General features: G+C 39.1%; 1 protein-coding gene across 1 annotated transcript in view; it reads right to left on the minus strand.

The window, feature by feature from the left end:
• Positions 1–20,286, minus strand: part of LEPR (leptin receptor) — a 209,072-nt gene that overhangs the window by 174,721 nt on the left and 14,065 nt on the right. The gene's annotated exons all lie outside the window — the stretch shown is intronic.

The raw sequence follows: 20,286 nt of genomic DNA on the forward strand, positions 1-20,286 counted from the left end.
GGAACGCAGTTCTTCACCAGCAACAGAACAAAGCTGGATGGAGAATGACTTCGACGAGCTGAGAGAAGAAGGTTTCAGATGATCAAATTACTACGAGCTACGGGAGGAAATTCAAACCAAAGGCAAAGAAGTTGAAAACTTTGAAAAAAGTTTAGAAGAATGTATAACTAGAATAACCAATACAGATAAGTGCTTAAAGGAGCTGATGGAGCTGAAAACCAAGGCTCCAGAACTATGTGAAGAATGCAGAAGCCTCAGGAGCCGATGTGATCAACTGGAAGAAAGGGTATCAGCGATGGAAGATGAAGTGAATGAAATGAAGTGAGAAGGGAAGTTTAGAGAAAAAAGAATAAAAAGAAACGAGCAAAGCCTCCAAGAAATATGGGACTATGTGAAAAGACCAAATCTACGTCTGACTGGTGTACCTGAAAGAGACGGGGAGAATGGAACCAAGTTGGAAAACACTCTACAGGATATTATGCAGGAGAACTTCCCCAATCTAGCAAGGCAGGCCAACATTCAGATTCAGGAAATACAAAGAACGCCACAAAGATACTCGTCAAGAAGAGCAACTCCAAGACACATAATTGTGAGATTCACCAAAGTTGAAATGAAGGAAAAAATGTTAAGGGCAGCCAGAGAGAAAGGTTGGGTTACCCACAAAGGGAAGCCCATCAGACTAACAGTGGATCTCTCGGCAGAAACTCTACAAGCCAGAAGAGAGTGGGGGCCAAAATTCAACATTCTTAAAGAAAAGAATTTTCAACCCAGAATTTCATATCCAGCCAAACTAAGTTTCATAAGTGAAGGAGAAATAAAATACTTTACAGACAAGCAAATGCTGAGAGATTTTGTCACCACCAGGCCTGCCCTAAAAGAGCTCCTGAAGAAAGCGCTAAACATGGAAAGGAACAACTGGTACGAGCCACTGCAAAATCATGCCAAAATGTAAAGACCATCGAGACTATGAAGAAACTGCATGAACTAACGAGCAAAAGAACCAGCTAACATCATAATGACAGGATCGGATTCACACATAACAATATTAACTTTAAATGTAAATGGACTAAATGCTCCAATTAAAAGACACAGACTGGCAAATTGGATTAGGAGTCAAGACCCATCAGTGTGCTGTATTCAGGAAACCCATCTCACGTGCAGAGACACACATAGGCTCAAAATAAAAGGATGGAGGAAGATCTACCAAGCAAATGGAAAACAAAAAAAGGCAGGGGTTGCAATCCTAGTCTCTGACAAAACAGACTTTAAACCAACAAAGATTAAAAGAGACAAAGAAGGCCATTACATAATGGTAAAGGGATCAATTCAACAAGAAGAGCTAACTATCCTAAATATATATGCACCCAAAACAGGAGCACCCAGATTCATAAAGCAAGTCCTGAGTGACCTACAAAGAGACTTAGACTCCCACACATTAATACTGGGAGACTTTAACACCCCACTGTCAACATTAGACAGATCAACGAGACAGAAAGTCAACAAGGATACCCAAGAATTGAACTCAGCTCTGCACCAAGTGGACCTAATAGACATCTACAGAACTCTCCACTCCAAATCAACAGAATATACATTTTTTTCAGCACCACACCACACCTATTCCAAAATTGACCACATACTTGGAAGTAAAGCTCTCCTCAGCAAATGTAAAAGAACAGAAATTATAACAAACTATCTCTCAGATCACAGTGCAATCAAACTAGAACTCAGGATTAAGAATCTCACTCAAAACCGCTCAACTACATGGAAACTGAACAACCTGTTCCTGAATGACTACTGGGTACATAACGAAACGAAGGCAGAAATAAAGATGTTCTTTGAAACCAACGAGAACAAAGACACAACATACCAGAATCTCTGGGATGCATTCAAAGCAGTGTGTAGAGGGAAATTTATAGCACTAAATGCCCACAAGAGAAAGCAGGAAAGATCCAAAATTGACACCCTAACATCACAATTAAAAGAACTAGAAAAGCAAGAGCAAACACATTCAAAAGCTAGCAGAAGGCAAGAAATAACTAAAATCAGAGCAGAACTGAAGGAAATAGAGACACAAAAAACACTTCAAAAAATTAATGAATCCAGGAGCTGGTTTTTTGAAAGGATCAACAAAATTGATAGACTGCTAGCAAGACTAATAAAGAAAAAAAGAGAGAAGAATCTAATAGACGCAATAAAAAATGATAAAGGGGATATCGCCACCAATCCCACAGAAATACAAACTACCATCAGAGAAAACTACAAACACCTCTACGCAAATAAACTAGAAAATCTAGAAGAAATGGATAAATTCCTCAACACATACACTCTCCCAAGACTAAACCAGGAAGAAGTTGAATCTCTGAATACACCAATAACAGGAGCTGAAATTGTGGCAACAATCAATAGCTTACCAACCAAAAAGAGTCCAGGACCAGATGGATTCACAGCCGAATTCTACCAGAGGTACAAGGAGGAACTGGTACCATTCCTTCTGAAACTATTCCAATCAAAAGAAAAAGAGGGAATCCTCCCTAACTCATTTTATGAGGCCAGCATCATCCTGATACCAAAGCCGGGCAGAGACACAACCAAAAAAGAGAATTTTAGACCAATATCCTTGATGAACACTGATGCAAAAATCCTCAATAAAATACTGGCAAACCGAATCCAGCAGCACATCAAAAAGCTTATCCACCATGATCAAGTGGGCTTCATCCCTGGGATGCAAGGCTGGTTCAACATATGCAAATCAATAAATGTAATCCAGCATATAAACAGAACCAAAGACAAAAACCACATGATTATCTCAATAGATGCAGAAAAGGCCTTTGACAAAATTCAACAACGCTTCATTCCAAAAACTCTCAATAAATTAGGTATTCATGGGACGTATCTCAAAATAATAAGAGCTATCTATGACAAACCCACAGCCAATATCATACTGAATGGGCAAAAACTGGAAACATTCCCTTTGAAAACTGGCACAAGACAGGGATGCCCTCTCTCACCACTCCTATTCAACACAGTGTTGGAAGTTCTGGCCAGGGCAATTAGGCAGGAGAAGGAAATAAAGGGTATTCAATTAGGAAAAGAGGAAGTCAAATTGTCCCTGTTTGCAGACGACATGATTGTATATCTAGATAACCCCATTGTCTCCGCCCAAAATCTCCTTAAGCAGATAAGCAACTTCAGCAAAGTCTCAGGATACAAAATGAAAGTACAAAAATCACAAGCATTCTTATACACCAATAACAGACAAACAGAGAGCCAAATCATGAGTGAACTCCCATTCACAACTGCTTCAAAGAGAATAAAATACCTAGGAATCCAACTTACAAGGGATGTGAAGGACCTCTTCAAGGAGAACTACAAACCACTGCTCAAGGAAATAAAAGAGGATACAAATGAATGGAAGAACATTCCATGCTCATGGGTAGGAAGAATCAATATTGTGAAAATGGCCATACCGCCCAAGGTAATTTACAGATTCAATGCCATACCCATCAAGCTACCAATGACTTTCTTCACAGAATTGGAAAAAACTACTTTAAAGTTCATAATGGAACCAAAAAAGAGCCCGTATCACCAAGTCAATCCTAAGCCAAAAGAACAAAGCTGGAGGCATCACTCTACCTGACTTCAAACTATACTACAAGGCTACAGTAACCAAAACAGCATGGTACTGGTACCAAAACAGAGATATAGATCAGTGGAACATAACAGAGCCCTCAGAACTAATGCTGCATATCTACAACTATCTGATCTTTGACAAACCTGAGAAAAACAAGCAATGGGGAAAGGATTCCCTATTTAATAAATGGTGCTGGGAAAACTGGCTAGCTATATGTAGAAAGCTGAAACTGGATCCCTTCCTTACACCTTATACAAAAATCAATTCAAGATGGATTAAAGACTTAAACATTAGACCTAAAACCATAAAAACCCTAGAAGAAAACCTAGGCATTACCATTCAGGACATAGGCATGGGCAAGGACTTCATGTCTAAAACAACAAAAGTAATGGCAACACAAGCCAAAATTGACAAATGGGATCTAATTAAACTAAAGAGCTTCTGCACAGCAAAAGAAACCACCATCAGAGTGAACAGGCAACCTACAAAATGGGAGAAAATTTTCACAACCTACTCATCTGACAAAGGGCTAATATCCAGAATCTACAATGAACTCAAACTAATTTACAAGAAAAAAACAAACAACCCCATCAAAAAGTGGGCGAAGGACATGAACAGACGCTTCTCAAAAGAAGACATTTATGCAGCCAAAAAACACACGAAAAAATGCTCACCATCACTGGCCATCAGAGAAATGCAAATCAAAACCACAATGAGATACCATCTCACATCAGTTAGAATGGCAATCATTAAAAAGTCAGGAAACAACAGGTGCTGGAGAGGATGTGGAGAAATAGGAACACTTTTACACTGTTGGTGGGACTGTAAACTAGTTCAACCATTGTGGAAGTCAGTGTGGCAATTCCTCAGGGATCTAGAACTGGAAATACCATTTGACCCAGCCATCCCATTACTGGGTGTATACCCAAAGGACTATAAATCATGCTGCTATAAAGACACATGCACACGTATGTTTATTGCGGCATTATTCACAATAGCAAAGACTTGGAACCAACCCAAATGTCCAACAATGATAGACTGGATTGAGAAAATGTGGCACATATACACCATGGAATACTATGCAGCCATAAAAAATGATGAGTTCATGTCCTTTGTATGGACATGGATGAAATTGGAAATCATCATTCTCAGTAAACTATCACAAGAACAAAAAACCAAACACCGCATATTCTCACTCATAGGTGGGAATTGAACAATGAGAACACATGGACACAGGAAGGGGAACATCACACTCTGGGGACTGTGGTGGGGTGGGGGGAGGGGGGAGGGATAGCATTGGGAGATATACCTAATGCTAGATGACGAGTTAGTGGGTGCAGTGCACCAGCATGTCACATGTATACATATGTAACTAACCTGCACAATGTGCACATGTACCCTAAAACTTAAAGTATAATAATAATAAATTTTTAAAAAAAGCATTTAATCTGGAACAACAAAAAAAAAATCTATGGACTACTTCATCCAACTTTTGCAGAAAACATTTTCTTCTCCAGTTCACATGGAACATTTAGCAAGAGAGACTACATTCTGGGCCATAAAACACACCTTAGCAAATTTAAAACAACATCTACTCTCAAACCACAATAGAATTAAACTAAAAATTTAATAATGGAAACACAACTGGACAATTCCAAAACACATGGAGATTAAACAACACACTTCAAAATAACACATGGGTCAAAAGAGAAATCTCAGAGAAATTTAAAATTATTTTTAACTAAATGAAAATAAAAGCATGACTTTTCAAAATTTGTGGGATACAGTAAAAACAGTGCTTAGATGAACATTTATGCCACTAAATGTATATATTAGAAAGGAAGAAAGATATAAAATCAATCATCTAGGCTTTCACCTTAAAAAACTAGAAAAAAGAGGAACAAATTAATTCTAAAGAAAGAATAAGAAATAATAAAAATGAAAGCAGAAATCAATGAAATTGAAAACAGAAAATCAATAGAAAAAAAAATCAATGAAACTAAAAGCTATTTAAAAAAAAAAAAAAAAGATAAATAGGCCCTGGACATGGAGATTGCCACCTACAGGTAGCTGCTGGAGGGGAGCTGGGCTCCAGTTTTGGCTCTGGCACAGGCTCCAGCTCCTTCAGCTGCAGCAGCTCCACCAGGGCTGTAGTTGTGAAGAAAATCAAGACCTGTGATGGGAGGCTGGTGTTCGAGTCCTCTGATGTCCTGCCCAAGTGAACAGCCATGGCAGCCCCTCCCAGCCTACCCTTCCTGCGGCTGCCCCAGGGTCAGAGAGGGAGGCAGCTGTGCAGGGGAGCACAGGGAACAGGAGACCCACCTGAGGCTTAGCCCTTGCCCTCAGCCCATCCCCAGGAGGAGTTCACTGCCTGAGGCACTCTCCAGCTACAAAACAATTCAATTGCTCTTTTTTTCCAAAATAAAACCTCAGCAAAAAAAAAAAAAAAAAAAAAAGATAAATAAAACCACTAAGCCTCTAGCTAGGGTAACCAAGAAAAACAAAAAGATGACACAAATTACTAATATCAGAAATGAGGCCAGGTGCAGTGGCTCACGCCTTTGGGAGGCCAAGGCAGGTGGATCGCTTGATGTTAGGAGTTCGAGACCAGCCTGACCAATATAGTGAAACCCTAGCTCTACTAAAAATACAAAAATTAGCTGGGCTTGGTGGTGGGCACCTGTAATCCCAGCTACTGGGGAGGTTGAGGCAAGAGAATCGTTTGAACCTGGGAGGTGGAGGTTGCAGTGAGCCAAGATAGCACCACTGCACTCCAGCCTGGGCGACAGAGCAAGACTCCGTCTCAAAAACAACAACAACAACAAAGCAAGAAAGGATAGAGGGAACATCATTACAGATCCCACGGACACTAATGGGTTAATAATGGACAACTATGAACAACTTTATGACTACAAATTTAATTTGATAACCTAGATGAAATGGACCAATTTCTTGAAAGACATAATCTGCCAAAACTCACACAAGAATCAATAAATAATCTGAGTAAGCCAATATTTATTAAATAAATTGAATTAATAAATAATAACCTTCCAAAACAGAAAGCACCAGGCCTAGATAGTTTCACTGGTAATATCTACCAAACATTTAAGGAAGAAATTAAACCAACTCTCTACAATCTCTTTTAGAAGACAGAAGCAGAGGGAATACTTCCCCACTCATTCTATGAGGCCAGCATTACCTTATTACCAAAACCAGACAAAGACATTACATAAAAAGACTACAGATCCAATATCTTTCATGAACACGGATGCAAAATCCTCAACAAGATATTAGCAAATTGAATCTAACAATGTATAAAAAGAATTATACACCATGAGCAAGTGGAATTCATCCCAGATATGCAAAGCTGGTTTAACATTCAAAAATCAATTAATGTAAAATTCACTACATCAACAGGCTAAAGGAAAAAAATCACATAATCATATTAATATATGCAGAAAAAGCTTTTGACAAACTCCAACACACATTCACGATAAAACCTGTCAGTAAACTAGGAATGGAGTGGATCTTCCTCAACTTCATAAAGAATGTCTACAAAAAACCTGCAGCTAACATCATACTTAATGATAAGAAGCATGAGGCTTTCTCACCAAGATCAAGAGCAAGATAAGGATGTTCCCTCTCACCACTCCTTTTCAACATCATATTGGAAATCCTAGATAATACTGGGACAAGAAAATGAAATGAAAGGTACACGGATCTGGAAGGAATATATATTACTGTCTTTGTTCACAGAAGACATAATTTTTCATGTAGAAAATCCAAAAGAATAAACAACAGACTCCTGGAACTAATAAGTAACTAGAGCAAGATTAATATACAAAAGTCAATCACTTTCCTATGTATGAGCAATGAACAAGTGGAATTTGAAATTAAAAACACAATACAGCACTTTAGGAGGCTGAGGTGAATGAAATCACTTGGGGCCCAGGAGCTTGAGACCAGTCTGGGCAACATGGCAAAAACCCATATCTGCAAAATAAAAATACAAAAAAATTAGCCAGGTATGGTGGTGCACACCTGTAGTCCCAGCTACTCAAGGGGCTGAGGTGGGAAGATCACCTGAGCCCAGGAGGCCAAAGTTACAAGTGAGCCAAGATTGCACCATTGCACTCCAGCCTGGGTGAGAGGGTGAGACCCTGTATCAAAAAAGAAAAAAAAAATCACAATACCATTTATACCAGCACCCCCAAAACCAAACTACTTCGGTATAAATCCAACAAATTATGTACAAGATCTATATGAGGAAAACTATAGAACTCTAATGAAAGAAATCAAATAGAAACTAAATAAATGGAGAGACAGTCCCTGTTCATGAATAGGAAGACTCAACAGATGGTGCTGGAATAATTGGATTTCAATATACAAGGAAGGAAGGAAAGGAAGGAGGGAGGGCCTTGATTGATCACTCATACCCTTTACAAAAAATTAACTCAAATGTATTATGGACCTAAATCTAAAATTTTAAACTATAAAACTTTGAAGAAAACATAGGAGAAAATCATCATGACCTTAGGCAAAGATTTCTAAGAAGATGCCCAAAGTATGATCCATCCAAGAAAAAAAAAAGATGATAAATTTAATCCTAGCACTTTGGGAGGCTGAGGCAGGTGGATCACATGAGCCCAGGAGTTTGAGACCAGCCTGGGCAACATGGCAAAATCCTGTCTCTACACACAATACAAAAATTAGCCAGGCATGGTGGTGGGCACCTGTAGTCCCAGCTACTCAGGAGGCTGAGGTGGGAGGATCACCTGAGCCCTGAAGGTTGAGGCTGCAGTGAGCCATGATTGTGCCACTGCACTCTAGTCTGGGTGACAGAGTGAGACCCTGTCTCAAAAAAGATAAATTAGATTTTATCAAAATTTTAAACTTCTGCTCTTCCAAAGATGCTAAGGATTTGAAAAGACTCCCACATCATCTAGCAGTTAGGAAAAAGAAAAAAGAAAAAGAAAATTAAAAGACCAGCCATGCACTGGATAAATATTTGCAAATGAGATATACAATAAAGCCTTGAGTTCAGAATATATAAAGATCTTTCAAAACTCAGTATTAAGAAATCACACAACTCAATAAAGAAATGGACCAATAATTTCTATAGACATTTTACTGAAGATATAAAGATTATAAATAAGTATATTAAAAGATTCTTAACATCATTAGTCAGAAGGGACCTCGCTGATAAAACAGCTTGCAGTAAAGAAGCTGGCCAAAACCCACCCAAACCCACATGGCAATGAAAGTGACCTCTGTTCGATATCATTGCTCATTATACGCTAATTATAATGCATTAGCATACCAAAAGACACTCCCACTAGCGCCATGACAGTTTACAGATGCCATGGCAATGTCATTACCCTATATGGTCTAAAAAAGGGTATGAACTATTAGAATGGCTAAAATTTAACAACTGACAATTCTATTTACTGATGAGGATGCAGAACTAGGACTCTCATACATTGTTGGTTGGAATGCAAAATTGTACAGCCACTTTGGAAAACAAAATCCCAGTTTAGTACAAAGTTAAAAACAGACTTACCATTCAACTCAGAAATCCAGCTCCTACATATTTACCCAAGTGAAAAGACTCATTGGTATCTCAGATAAAAATACAGTCAGCACCTCAACTAATAATTTCTCTGGTCATTATGCAATCTCATTTGACTTAGTGGTATCTCACAAAATAGGATGACAATATTTTTCTTAGTTGGAAAACAATTTTATCCTAAAAAAGATTTAAAATTAAGCACAGAAATATTGAAGAGAACCCCATAATATTAATGGTTTCGTGTTAAATCTGCATATTTGATTACTTTATGTCCTTAAAATGTTAAGAGAGTTTCACCTGTTCCTGTTAGCAGGTTAATTTACAACATGTAATTGAGAATTGATTAAGTCTTCTATTTTAAGTTGAAATTTCTTAAGTTCACTTGCAGAAATGGCATATGTAGAAAAAAAACAAAACTCTAAGTTCAGTGTGTGTTACAAGTTAGAGATTCTTACTTAAAATTGCTAATACATTGAAAGATTTGCTGTTTAAAAAAAAAAAAAACTCTATTCAGTTAACGTAATCACCAAAAGCTCCACAGAAAAACAAGTATTGGCTGATCCTGGTAGTGAGCTTCGCACAGATCCACTCATTATCTTCACGTTATAAAGACTTTAAGGTGGAAGATAAAATTACAGCCAGCACCCAGTGATGTCTTACACCATAGTGGATACGTGAACAAGATGTGTCATTTGGGGTTCGAAGGACAGAAGGAAGAATGATACTTACCAGCAACTTTGCCCCACATGCAGTATATTAACCTCTCTAAGCAAGTGACATTCCTTTTACCAAAAAACAAACAAGCCTACCTTAATTCATAGTTGACCTTTATTTATTTATTATTGACTTTGTCCAAATATACATTGAACACAGCCAGGAGCAGCATTTACAATCTGTGTAGCTTGGCAAAGGGCTTTTTGACTTGTGCTGCCCATAATAAGAATTAATTTAAACTCAGTTTTCAGCCATAGATAAGGTAAACTGTACCTTGGATGTACCCAAGATGGTACCAATTTACACCTATTGTCCCAACATAATGGATAACACCTATTTCTGCTCTCAAAAGTGTCCCAGTTAGGATGGCAATCCATAGCCTACAAATCTAGCTTGCAGCCCATTTAGATTGGCATCTGTAGAGTACAAAGTCGCTGCCCTTGAAGTCAAAAAACTTGGGTCTGAGTAACAGTCAGGTTATTTGTCATCTAAGGCAAGCCCCTTAACCTTGAAGAGCCTCGAGATTTTCCAGTGATGCTGCTGCTTTTTCATTGTTATATGGACCTAATTGACACAGTTTTGTAAACTCTTAATGACTATATGAGCACACATTATTACAACAATAAAGCAAGAGGATGTTAGCAAAAGTAAAAATTGTAATAACATAAAGAATTCAAAATATTTAATAATTTTTAACTCAGTGCCACTTTTCTCATTTAAATAAAGTTATTCATCCCTTCCTCCTTTCCTCTCCTTTGTTTTCTTCCCTTCGATATTTTTTGAGTCCCTACTACATGCTGTAGGAGCAAAGGGATTTCCCTCCCCACCCCACCCCCCGCCCGCCTCCACCCTTCTGAAAGTTTGTTAATCTGAGTCTATAAAACAAACTGACAATAGCCAGATTCATGGGAGACAAAGTATACATATTTATCACACGCACATGTGCACAGGAGCCACACAAACTGCGAGACTCGAAGAATCAAAGAAGGGCCAGACAGTTGAAGCTTCAATAGCATTTTAAGCTACAGAAAGAAATAGGGTCCTAAAGGCTCCTGCAGGGAGGTAGCAACACATTATGAGAGGGTGTGGGGAGGAAAGGCATGGTGAGCAAAGGCTGTCTTGTGATGCAGATGAAGTCTCTCAGGGAGCAGCCCTCAGAAGGAAGAGATGCAGCAAAAGTTTCACTGTCCAAACTTTAAAAGTATCAGGTCTTTAGTCTCCTTTTCTTGAGTTCCTTTTTCCTGATCCAGATAGGTGGACCTCAGAGAAAGCCTCTGTGTCTGTTCTTTACCTCACCAATGCAGATTTCCTCTACAGATGCAAATCTACCCCCAAAAGAACAGCTTTTCAGAACTATTCCTGTCTGCTACTTCTCTGAATAACCAACTGAAAATACGCCAAAGAAGTATATTTTGAGGTGACATATTTTGGTTTCCCACAGTGTCAGGCACTATTCTAGGTACTATATGAAGAAAGGATTCCAAAAGAAGACCGAGATGTGGCTCTGTCCAATATGAACTCATCCATCATTTTTCCAGTATTCATTGAATGCTTAATACTTTATCCCTTAGTATTTAAATATAGTATATCTTTTTATATATTTAGAGCTTATATACCCTGCAATAAATTTTTAAAATTTTTCTCCAAGTATTGCACATCTTTATAACATCAGATATAGATGTGTATATATAAAATTATATATATATTATAATCATTTATGTAATTGTTCCTATTGAAAATTTGGAAAATTGCATTTTCAGAGACAGGGTCTTGCTATGTTGCTCAGGCAGGTCTCGAACTCCTGGGCTCAAGTGATCCTCCCACCTCAGACTCCCAAAGTGCTGGGATTGTTGGCTTAAGCCACTGTGCCCAGTGCATTTTCTAATTAGTTAGTACTGGTGTTTAGGAAAGCAATTGATTTTTTTGATACTGATCTTTTATCTAGTAAGTTTTATAAGTGTAATTTTTTTCTAATAGTGTATAGATTCTCCTGGATTTTCTAAGTAAATAAGGGTATAGAATGCAAATAATAATCTGTTTATTCCTTTTCAGTCTTTCTGCCACTTACATATCTAGCACAATGTTGAAAAGTGGTGAGAGTTGGCATATCAGCCAATTGCCAGAATCAGACTGTTGCTATTAATTTTTGCATGTCTATTACTGCCTTGTAATATGAGGTCCTCAAGATAGGGGCTGGTACCTCTTCCCCCTAGGTCAGTGATTCAGGATCCTCAGGCTCCTGAGTATGGTCTCTGTGTGCAGTCTCCCTTGTATAGTAACCCTCCATAATGTGTGCTGAACTGAGTCAAATGTCACATCTGTGCCGATTTTCTAAGCTTCTGCAGGCACTGTTACTTGATCTTTGTATTCCCAGGTTGGTTTTGTTTTTGGAGGCAGGGAAGGCATTGCTTTATTTTTATTGAGGTATATCATATTTTATTGAGTGTATATATTGTAAGTATACAACCAAATAAACTTGCACAAACTTAAAACTGCTGTGTAATCATCATTAGATCAAGAAACAAATATTCCAGCTGTTGATGAAAAGAGTCAGACTCTGTAAAATATTTAAAGAGGTTTATTCTGAGTCAAATATAAATGACCAAGGCCCAAGGTACAGTCTCAAGAGATCCTGAGAACATGTGCCCAAGGTGGTTGGGTTATAGCTTGGTTTTTATACATTTAGGGAGACAAAAGATATTAATCAATACATGTGTGATATATACTAGTTTAGTTGGAAAAGGCGGGACAAACTCAAATCAGCGGGGTGGAGTAGGGGAGGGGTCATAGGTCATAGGTGGATTCAAAGATTTTCTGATTGACAGTTGGTTGAAAGAATTAAGTTATTGTCTAAAGACCTGGAATCAATAGAAAGTCTGGTCAAGATAAGGAGTTGTGAAACCAGGGATCCTATGCAGATGAAGCCTCATAAGGCACCAACCTTTTGGGAATCACCTTTTCATTTTATTTTATTTTTTTAAAAAGGGCTTAAGTCTCAACCCACATATAGCAGAGTCCTCCCAACAAATATTTCTGAGGCATTTGGGGTAACTTATTCTCCTACTCACCTCTTGGTCTATTTTACTCTGAATACTTTCTTTACCCTGTTGTCTCACGCCTCTTTGCTGTCCTATTCTCTCTCAGCCCACATCAACCCCACATGCAAACCATTCTCCTTTTCTTCACTCTCCTACCCCTCAGTATACCTGAACACCACAGTGAACAACAGTATGTATCACAGGCTTTGAGTGGGAATCTGGGGCAAAGGAGGGAGAAGCAATGGGAAAAGGGGAGAGGGTTTCACCACTGCTCTGCCAATATCCTTGTTCTCAAAAATTCTTAGGCTGTCACCCCAGAGGGTCTCCCTGGCGCTGTTTTAGCCTCAGGCTCCAGCCCTTCAGTGGCCAGGATTTCTGTCACCTTTTCCCTGGATTTCTTCTCCACTGGTGTTAGTGTATCACCCCTCCCCCACTTCCCCTTCGTCATTCTGATGCAAATCCCAAATTCTCCTCACTGTATTATCTAAAACATTTCAAATCCCTTCCCTGTCGTGGGCCATAGCTCTTAACACTCACATGGCTTATCTAAGATTAAATAAACAAAAAAGTTTTCTTCTCGGAATTGTGCTACCAGCCATTAAAATGATAACTTTCCCCCTGCTCCACTATATGAATTAAAGGAATACAGTCCAAAGGCTAGGACTTAGAAACCACTTTCCTTTTATTGATAGCTTAAACCTAAGGAAGTGTGAGTCCTGAAAGCAAATATGCCTAAATGGCACCAAAGTCAGCTCCTAGGGTCACCACCTGTATGTTTCAGGACTCTCTCCCTTGTCCCCCATCACTCTCCCCACCCCTTCTGCTAAATTAGATGTTAACATCCTCAACTGCAGGCCCCAGGGACAGACACTCAAGTGGTTATTGCTAAGGATGTGGCACACCAAGCTCAATGCTATTAGGACATAGTTTCAGCTATTTGGGGTTTACACGGCATTCTTTGCCAACTTCATTGAAAACATGTTTTCATGAGAATTCATCTCATTCTACCTACTGCTGGCTAAATTTATCTCCACAGAGTTTAACAACATGGAATGATTAATTAGGGACCAAGCTATTTCCTGAGTGCTTTGCACATAACTGTGATTCTGTGACTCTGTGATTCACTCTCGTTGCTTCAGCCATCTGTCCCTGAACAAAATGCATTTATTTATGTTTTCTGTGATTTGTTGTTCTCCTCTTTCAAAGACATAAACATGATTGATTTGGAAAAGCAAAATTGTTTTTTCCTCTCTTTATAAAATAGTTTTAATTAAAACACAGCTAGAGCAATCCGAATAAAACATAATCATGCCACTCCTGCTCATATCTCTAGTGGCGTCTCATCTCTAAACGAATGCCGACGCCTTACAATGACCTGCTAGGCCCCATAGGATCCATCCACCCCTACACACACATTATCTTATCTCCCTCCACTCTCCCTGAAGGCTTCATGCCAGCTCACAGGTATGCTCCAGCTCAGGGCCGCTGCACTTGCTTATCCCTCTTTTTGAACCATCTTGCCCATTGCCGCCTCCATAACTGCCTCTACTTCCTTCAAACGTCATCTTCTAGGTAAGCCGTTCTTGGGCACTGTATCTTAAACAGAAGCCACCATCACCCATTCACGCCCACATGCACACTCACACATATTCTATATCCCTTTCTTCCTTCCTTTTTTTGCCTTAGCATTTCCACTAACATACCATCCATTTGACTTATTTGTGAAGTTTATTTTCTGCTTCCCTACCAAAAAAAAAAAAAAGTAAGCACCATGGGGGCTGGGGGTTTTGTCTATTTTATTTACTGTTCTATCTCCAGCACCTAGAATAATATCTGGCACATAATAGGTGCTCAACAAATATTTCTTGAAAGAATAAGTGAATATTAAAAAGAATCGAAAGAGTAGACCTAAAAATAGGTCCCATCGTGTTGATTCCTTCTCATTATTCAATAGCTCTATTCAGCCACCAATCATCTCTATCCACCCTATTTAAATAGCACCACTGTAAGTCATTCTCTATGCCTTTATCCTGATTTATTTCTTCATAGCATTCACTACTGTCAATTTTCTTTTTCTTTTTTTTTTTTTTTTTTTTTTTGAGACAGAATCTCTCTTCCTCACCCAGGCTGGAGTGCAGTGGTGCGATCTTGGCTCACTGCAACCTCCGCCTCCGGGTTCAAGTTAGTCTCCTGCCTCAGCCTCCTGAGTAGCTAGGAGCTGGGATTACAGGCACACGCCACTGTGCCCAGCTTTTTTTTTTTTTTTTTTTTTTTTTTTTTTTTTTTTTTTTTTTTTTTTTGAGATGGAGTTTCACTCTTGTTGCCCAGGCTGGAGTGCAATGGCATGTTCTTGGCTCACTGCAACCTCTGCCTTCAAGTGATTCCTGGGTTCAAGTGATTCTCCTGCTTCAGCCTCCTGAGTAGCTGGGATTACAGGCATCTGCCACCACACCCAGCTAATTTTTTGTATTTTTAGTAGAGACAGGGTTTCACCAGGTTGGCCAGGCTGGTCTTGAACTCCTGACCTCAGATGATCCACCTGCCTCAGCCTTCCAAAGTGCTGGGATTACAGGCATGAGCCATTGCACCCAGCCCAAATTTCACTATTGAATTATTTTTTACTTTAAAAATTATTCGTCTTGCCCATTTGAAGGTAAGCTCCATGAGGGCAAATAATTTGTCCTGTATCTCCTCAGCTTAAAATGTTTTTATTTGTTCCTAATCATCAAAAATCATTTGACCATATATTTTTGGGTCTATTTCTGAATTATTGATTCTATTCCATTGATTTATATGGGTGTCCTTTCTCCAATATCGCATTGTCTAATGTATAACTTTGTAATAAGTTAGAAATCAGGGAATATATTAATTTCTCCTAAAAATCTTACCGGGATTTTTACTGTGATTGCTTTCAATCTATAAATCATGTTGCGGAAAATTGATGTCTCAACAATACTGAGTCCAATTCATTGGAGGGATATACATCTGAAGATCCCATAAGCAATGGGAACTCATGTCCTATTGCCCAGCAGTACCCTGAAATGGTGACAAGAACTGCATGGGGAAGTAGCTTTATGATTTTAAGTCTCATCAGAGATGGCTTTGCACCAATATTTTAACCTGGTTAAAATATCTCTCAGTCCAAATAAAGAAATCCAAACCAGAATCAGTTTCACCTAGAAAATTAAACTCTTTTAATTGCTGATACTGCCCAGAAGTACATGAGGTTTAGCAGTTCTCTAAAAGCTTTTGAGCACCTGAATAATCACTTGGGTTATCTAAAATACAATGGGGTTTGTAATCTGACTGATTTGGCTTAGAATAAAAGAGCTCATAAAAATGGACTGCTTTCAGCAGTTTCCAACCTGCATGAGGATAAATTCAGATAATGAAGAAATACAGAGTAGAAAAAAAGAAAAAGAAAATTTTCCTGACATTGTCTTAATTAGTCCTCAAAGTTAACAGTAGCTACAGTTCAGCTACTGCCGCTTCATGAATCTATACCCACTGTATTAGGGGCCACTTTATTTACTCTCTAGCTCAATTGTCTTTTTTTTTTTTTTTTTTTTTTTTTTTTTTTTTTTTTTTTGAGACAGAGTCTCGCTCTGTCGCCAGGTTGGAGTGCAGTGGTGCAATCTTGGCTCACTGCAACCTCCGCCTACCAGGTTCAAGCAGTTCTCCTGCCTCAGCCTCCTGAGTAGCTGGGACTACACGTGTGAGCCACCACGCTCTGCTAATTGTTGTATTTTTAGTAGAGACGGGGTTTCACCATGTTGGTCAGGATGGTCTTGATCTCTTGACCTCGTAATCTGCCCACCTCGGCCTCCCAAAGTGCTGGGATTACAGGCGTGAGCCACCGTGCCCGGCTGGTCTCTTCTTTATCGTGGCCATAACCTGGCCAGTGTTCCAGCTAGCACAACTTCATTTCCTAAATCAAGCTATTTTATTTATATTATTTATTTCTCAAGCAATAAATGCCAAACCTTAGTTGGAATATTTTTTGAAAAAAAAAAAAAAAAAAAAAGAAGGCTAGGAGCCATGGCCCATACCAGTAATCCCAGCATTTTGGGAGGCTGAGACAGGCAAGAAGATCGCTTGAGGCCAGGGTTGGAGAGCAGCCTGGTCAATGTAGGGAAACTTCATCTCTACAAAAAATAAATAACTTAGCCAGCTGCGGTGGCCCGTGCCTGTAATCCCAGCTACTCAGGAGGTAGAAGTGGGAGGAACCCTTGCGCTCAGGTTAAGGTTGCAGTGAGCCATATCTTGCCACTGCACTCTAGCCTGGGCAACAGAAGGAGACCCTAAAATCCACATGGCTCTTTTCTTTGCCTCTTTTGGGTGAGGCTTTCATGGCCACCCTATCTAAAACCACAATGCCCCAAATACTACTTATCCTCCTTCCCCACTATATTTTTTCCAGTAGCGCCTACCATATCATATACTTTATTTACCTAGTTTTTTTCTACTTACACTGAAATATAAACTTTTTTTGGAGACGGGGTCTCCCTCTGTCACCTAGGCTAGAGTGCAGTGGCGCGATCTCGGCTCACTGCAACCTCCGCCTTTCGGGTTCAGGATTGTCCTGCCTCAGCCTTTTGTGACCTTTTATGGCCTTTTGTGACTGGCTCTTTTCACTTCACATATTGTCTTCAAGATTCATCCACGCTGTAGCAATGTTTCAGTACTTCATTCCTTTTTATGTCTGAAAAACATTCCATTGAATGGATGTTATCACATTATCCATTCATCAGTTAATGGACATTTGCATGTTTCCAGCAGAAGTACTAGCTACTTACGAGGTTGAGGCAGGAGGATAGCTTGAGCCCAGGGAGCCTGGGCAACATATTGAGATACCATCTCAAAAAATATATATATATATGATTTTATTAAAGAGCTGAGCAACTGTCAGTTCCACACCATGGAATCTTGAATAAATCAAGCCTAAGACTCACTGCCATTAATTTCATCAGGAATCCGATTAAAACCTGTGTTCAGAACTCACGTAACTCATTTCCATCAGTGGTTAAGTGGATTTTAGCAGAAGCACTGTCAAGGAACCACAAATGGCAAGGCTGCAGCAGGGATGGTTGGAAGTACTGGAGAATTCTGGGTTTGTCAGATGAACAAGCATACAATTTTGAGGAGAAGGCTGTAAGAAATCATGAAACTTTACAGAGTGTGGTGATATAATTTGTTTCTCAACCACAGAGGAAATGAAAGTGTTGAGGCAGAGGCATTTATGCTTTAAATTGATAAGTGCAATGATTATCCAGCTAAAGTTGAACTGATGGTTTTATTATTTAATTATTCTGAGGGGAAAAATGAATGCACACACTTAAGTTAATATCTAGTCATTCATTCCGAAGTGTGTAAACACTTAGAATTATTCAATTTTGATAAAGATATAATCAAAAGTGAAGAGAGATTGCGCAGTCTCCAAGTGTGCTCTTCTCCAAATAAGCAATCTCAGGATTAAGACCACTTTGCCTATGTGCCTCGTATTGACCACAAATAAATGTTTCCAAATGGTCATCTATTAATCTTCCTTGGGAACTGACTTTTCTTATGGCCATTTTATAGTTATGTTGGTATTATCAAATTTTTATTTCTATTTCTATTAAAAGTTTAACTTTACACTTAGCTTGGCAATGCAAAGAAATAACTAGCTTGATTTCTTTACAATCTGGCTGCCTAAATCCACTAGTAAAACATCAGATCTTTCCCAAATGTTTTGTGCATAAGGAAGAAATATTATTCCTTAAAGACTACTTTCTATTAGTGCATTCTTTTCTGTAGTGTGCAAAAAGACTCTTCAAAATATGGAGAGCACTTTTCTTAAGGTGTCAGGTTTTTTTCTTTTCCAATACAGCTTTTCCAATCTTCCATGTCCACCACGGGGAGTGTCAGCCACAGAAATTAAGGCCTGGATTCCTTCCAGTCAGCACAACATTCCTGAACTGTTTCTCTTCAACTACAGCAAGTACAGGCTTCAAACTGGGCAGATTCACATTAAGATTATACAGACAAAAACACTGGGAAAATTAACTTGCTGATCTCCTTTCCAAATGTAACGTACCGCAAAGTAAAATATAAACTTTTTCATTTAATAATGTACATAAAAGCCTTTGTTAAAATGTCAATAACAAGTTTTATTTACAAAGTAATTGTCCTCTCACATCACATTTGGGGTTACGTGTATCACTGTTGTACGCTGGTAGCATGGCTATTTGAAAGATTATAATTTATGAGCTATTACTCAGTGGGATTTTTGCAATAAGGTACTTCATGAGACAAAATGGAAAAAGAATTAAATTAAAACGCACAACTAATATTTATCTACTACAGACATAATATTTCTCAGTTGTGAACTAATTACTATGCTTGGAAAATGCTAGCATCCTCATAAATATTTTGGTTCTATTGGGATACAAAATCTGATTTCGCAAACTTTGCAAAGGCACATTTTGGCTGGGCACAGTGGCTCAGGCCTGTAATCCCAGCACTTTGGGAGGCAGAGGCGGGCGGATCATGAGGTCAGGAGATCGAGACCATCCTGGCTAACACGATGAAACCCGTCTTTACTAAAAATACAAAAAAATTAGCCAGGCGTGGTGGCGGGAGCCTGTAGTCCCAGCTCCTTGGGAGGCTGAGGCAGGAGAATGGCGTGAACCCGGGAGGCGGAGCTTGCAGTGAGCCGAGATCGCGCCACTGCACTCCAGCCTGGGCAACAGAGCAAGACTCTGCCTCAAAAAAAAAAAGAAAAGAAAAGAAAAGGCACATTTTGTGACACCACCTAAGCATTTCCCTGAGAACATAAAGAAGGTTATTAACATAATGAACTATTTCAGCCTTGAAAACAGTATTCATTGAGGAAATACCTCAGAGGTAAGGACTTCCTTAGGACAGTAAGAAAAATCTATGAGTTCTTAAGTGCAAGAAAAGAAACAACTATGAAAAGCAGGACCAGCTCAGAACTCCTCCTGAGGAAGAGATGAGGTATGACAGGATTTTCCCTGTCCCAAAATATTGCTATCCTTCTATAAGCTGCTGGAATCTTTCTTCATTCCATTCTCCCATTCTCTGTGAATGAGAATCAGTGGGTTATGAGGCATTCTCTAAAAACGCAGGTGCAGCAGTCATGGGAATGGCAGTCGGCCCAGTGCAGGTGTCAAAAGGAATTTCAGATGTGGAGAAGATAATCACAAGGCATTCTTTCTGTGATGAAGTGTGATCTGCTTTCTTCTCAGCACCACATGACATCAGCTGTACTTAGAGAACTGACTAATGGGAGGAGAAGGGTGGGTGACTCTGGAATATGAAGAACCTCAGGAGGG

Source organism: Pan troglodytes, chromosome 1 (genome assembly GCF_028858775.2).
Source record: "Pan troglodytes isolate AG18354 chromosome 1, NHGRI_mPanTro3-v2.0_pri, whole genome shotgun sequence".
NCBI classification, from domain to species: Eukaryota; Metazoa; Chordata; class Mammalia; order Primates; family Hominidae; genus Pan; species Pan troglodytes.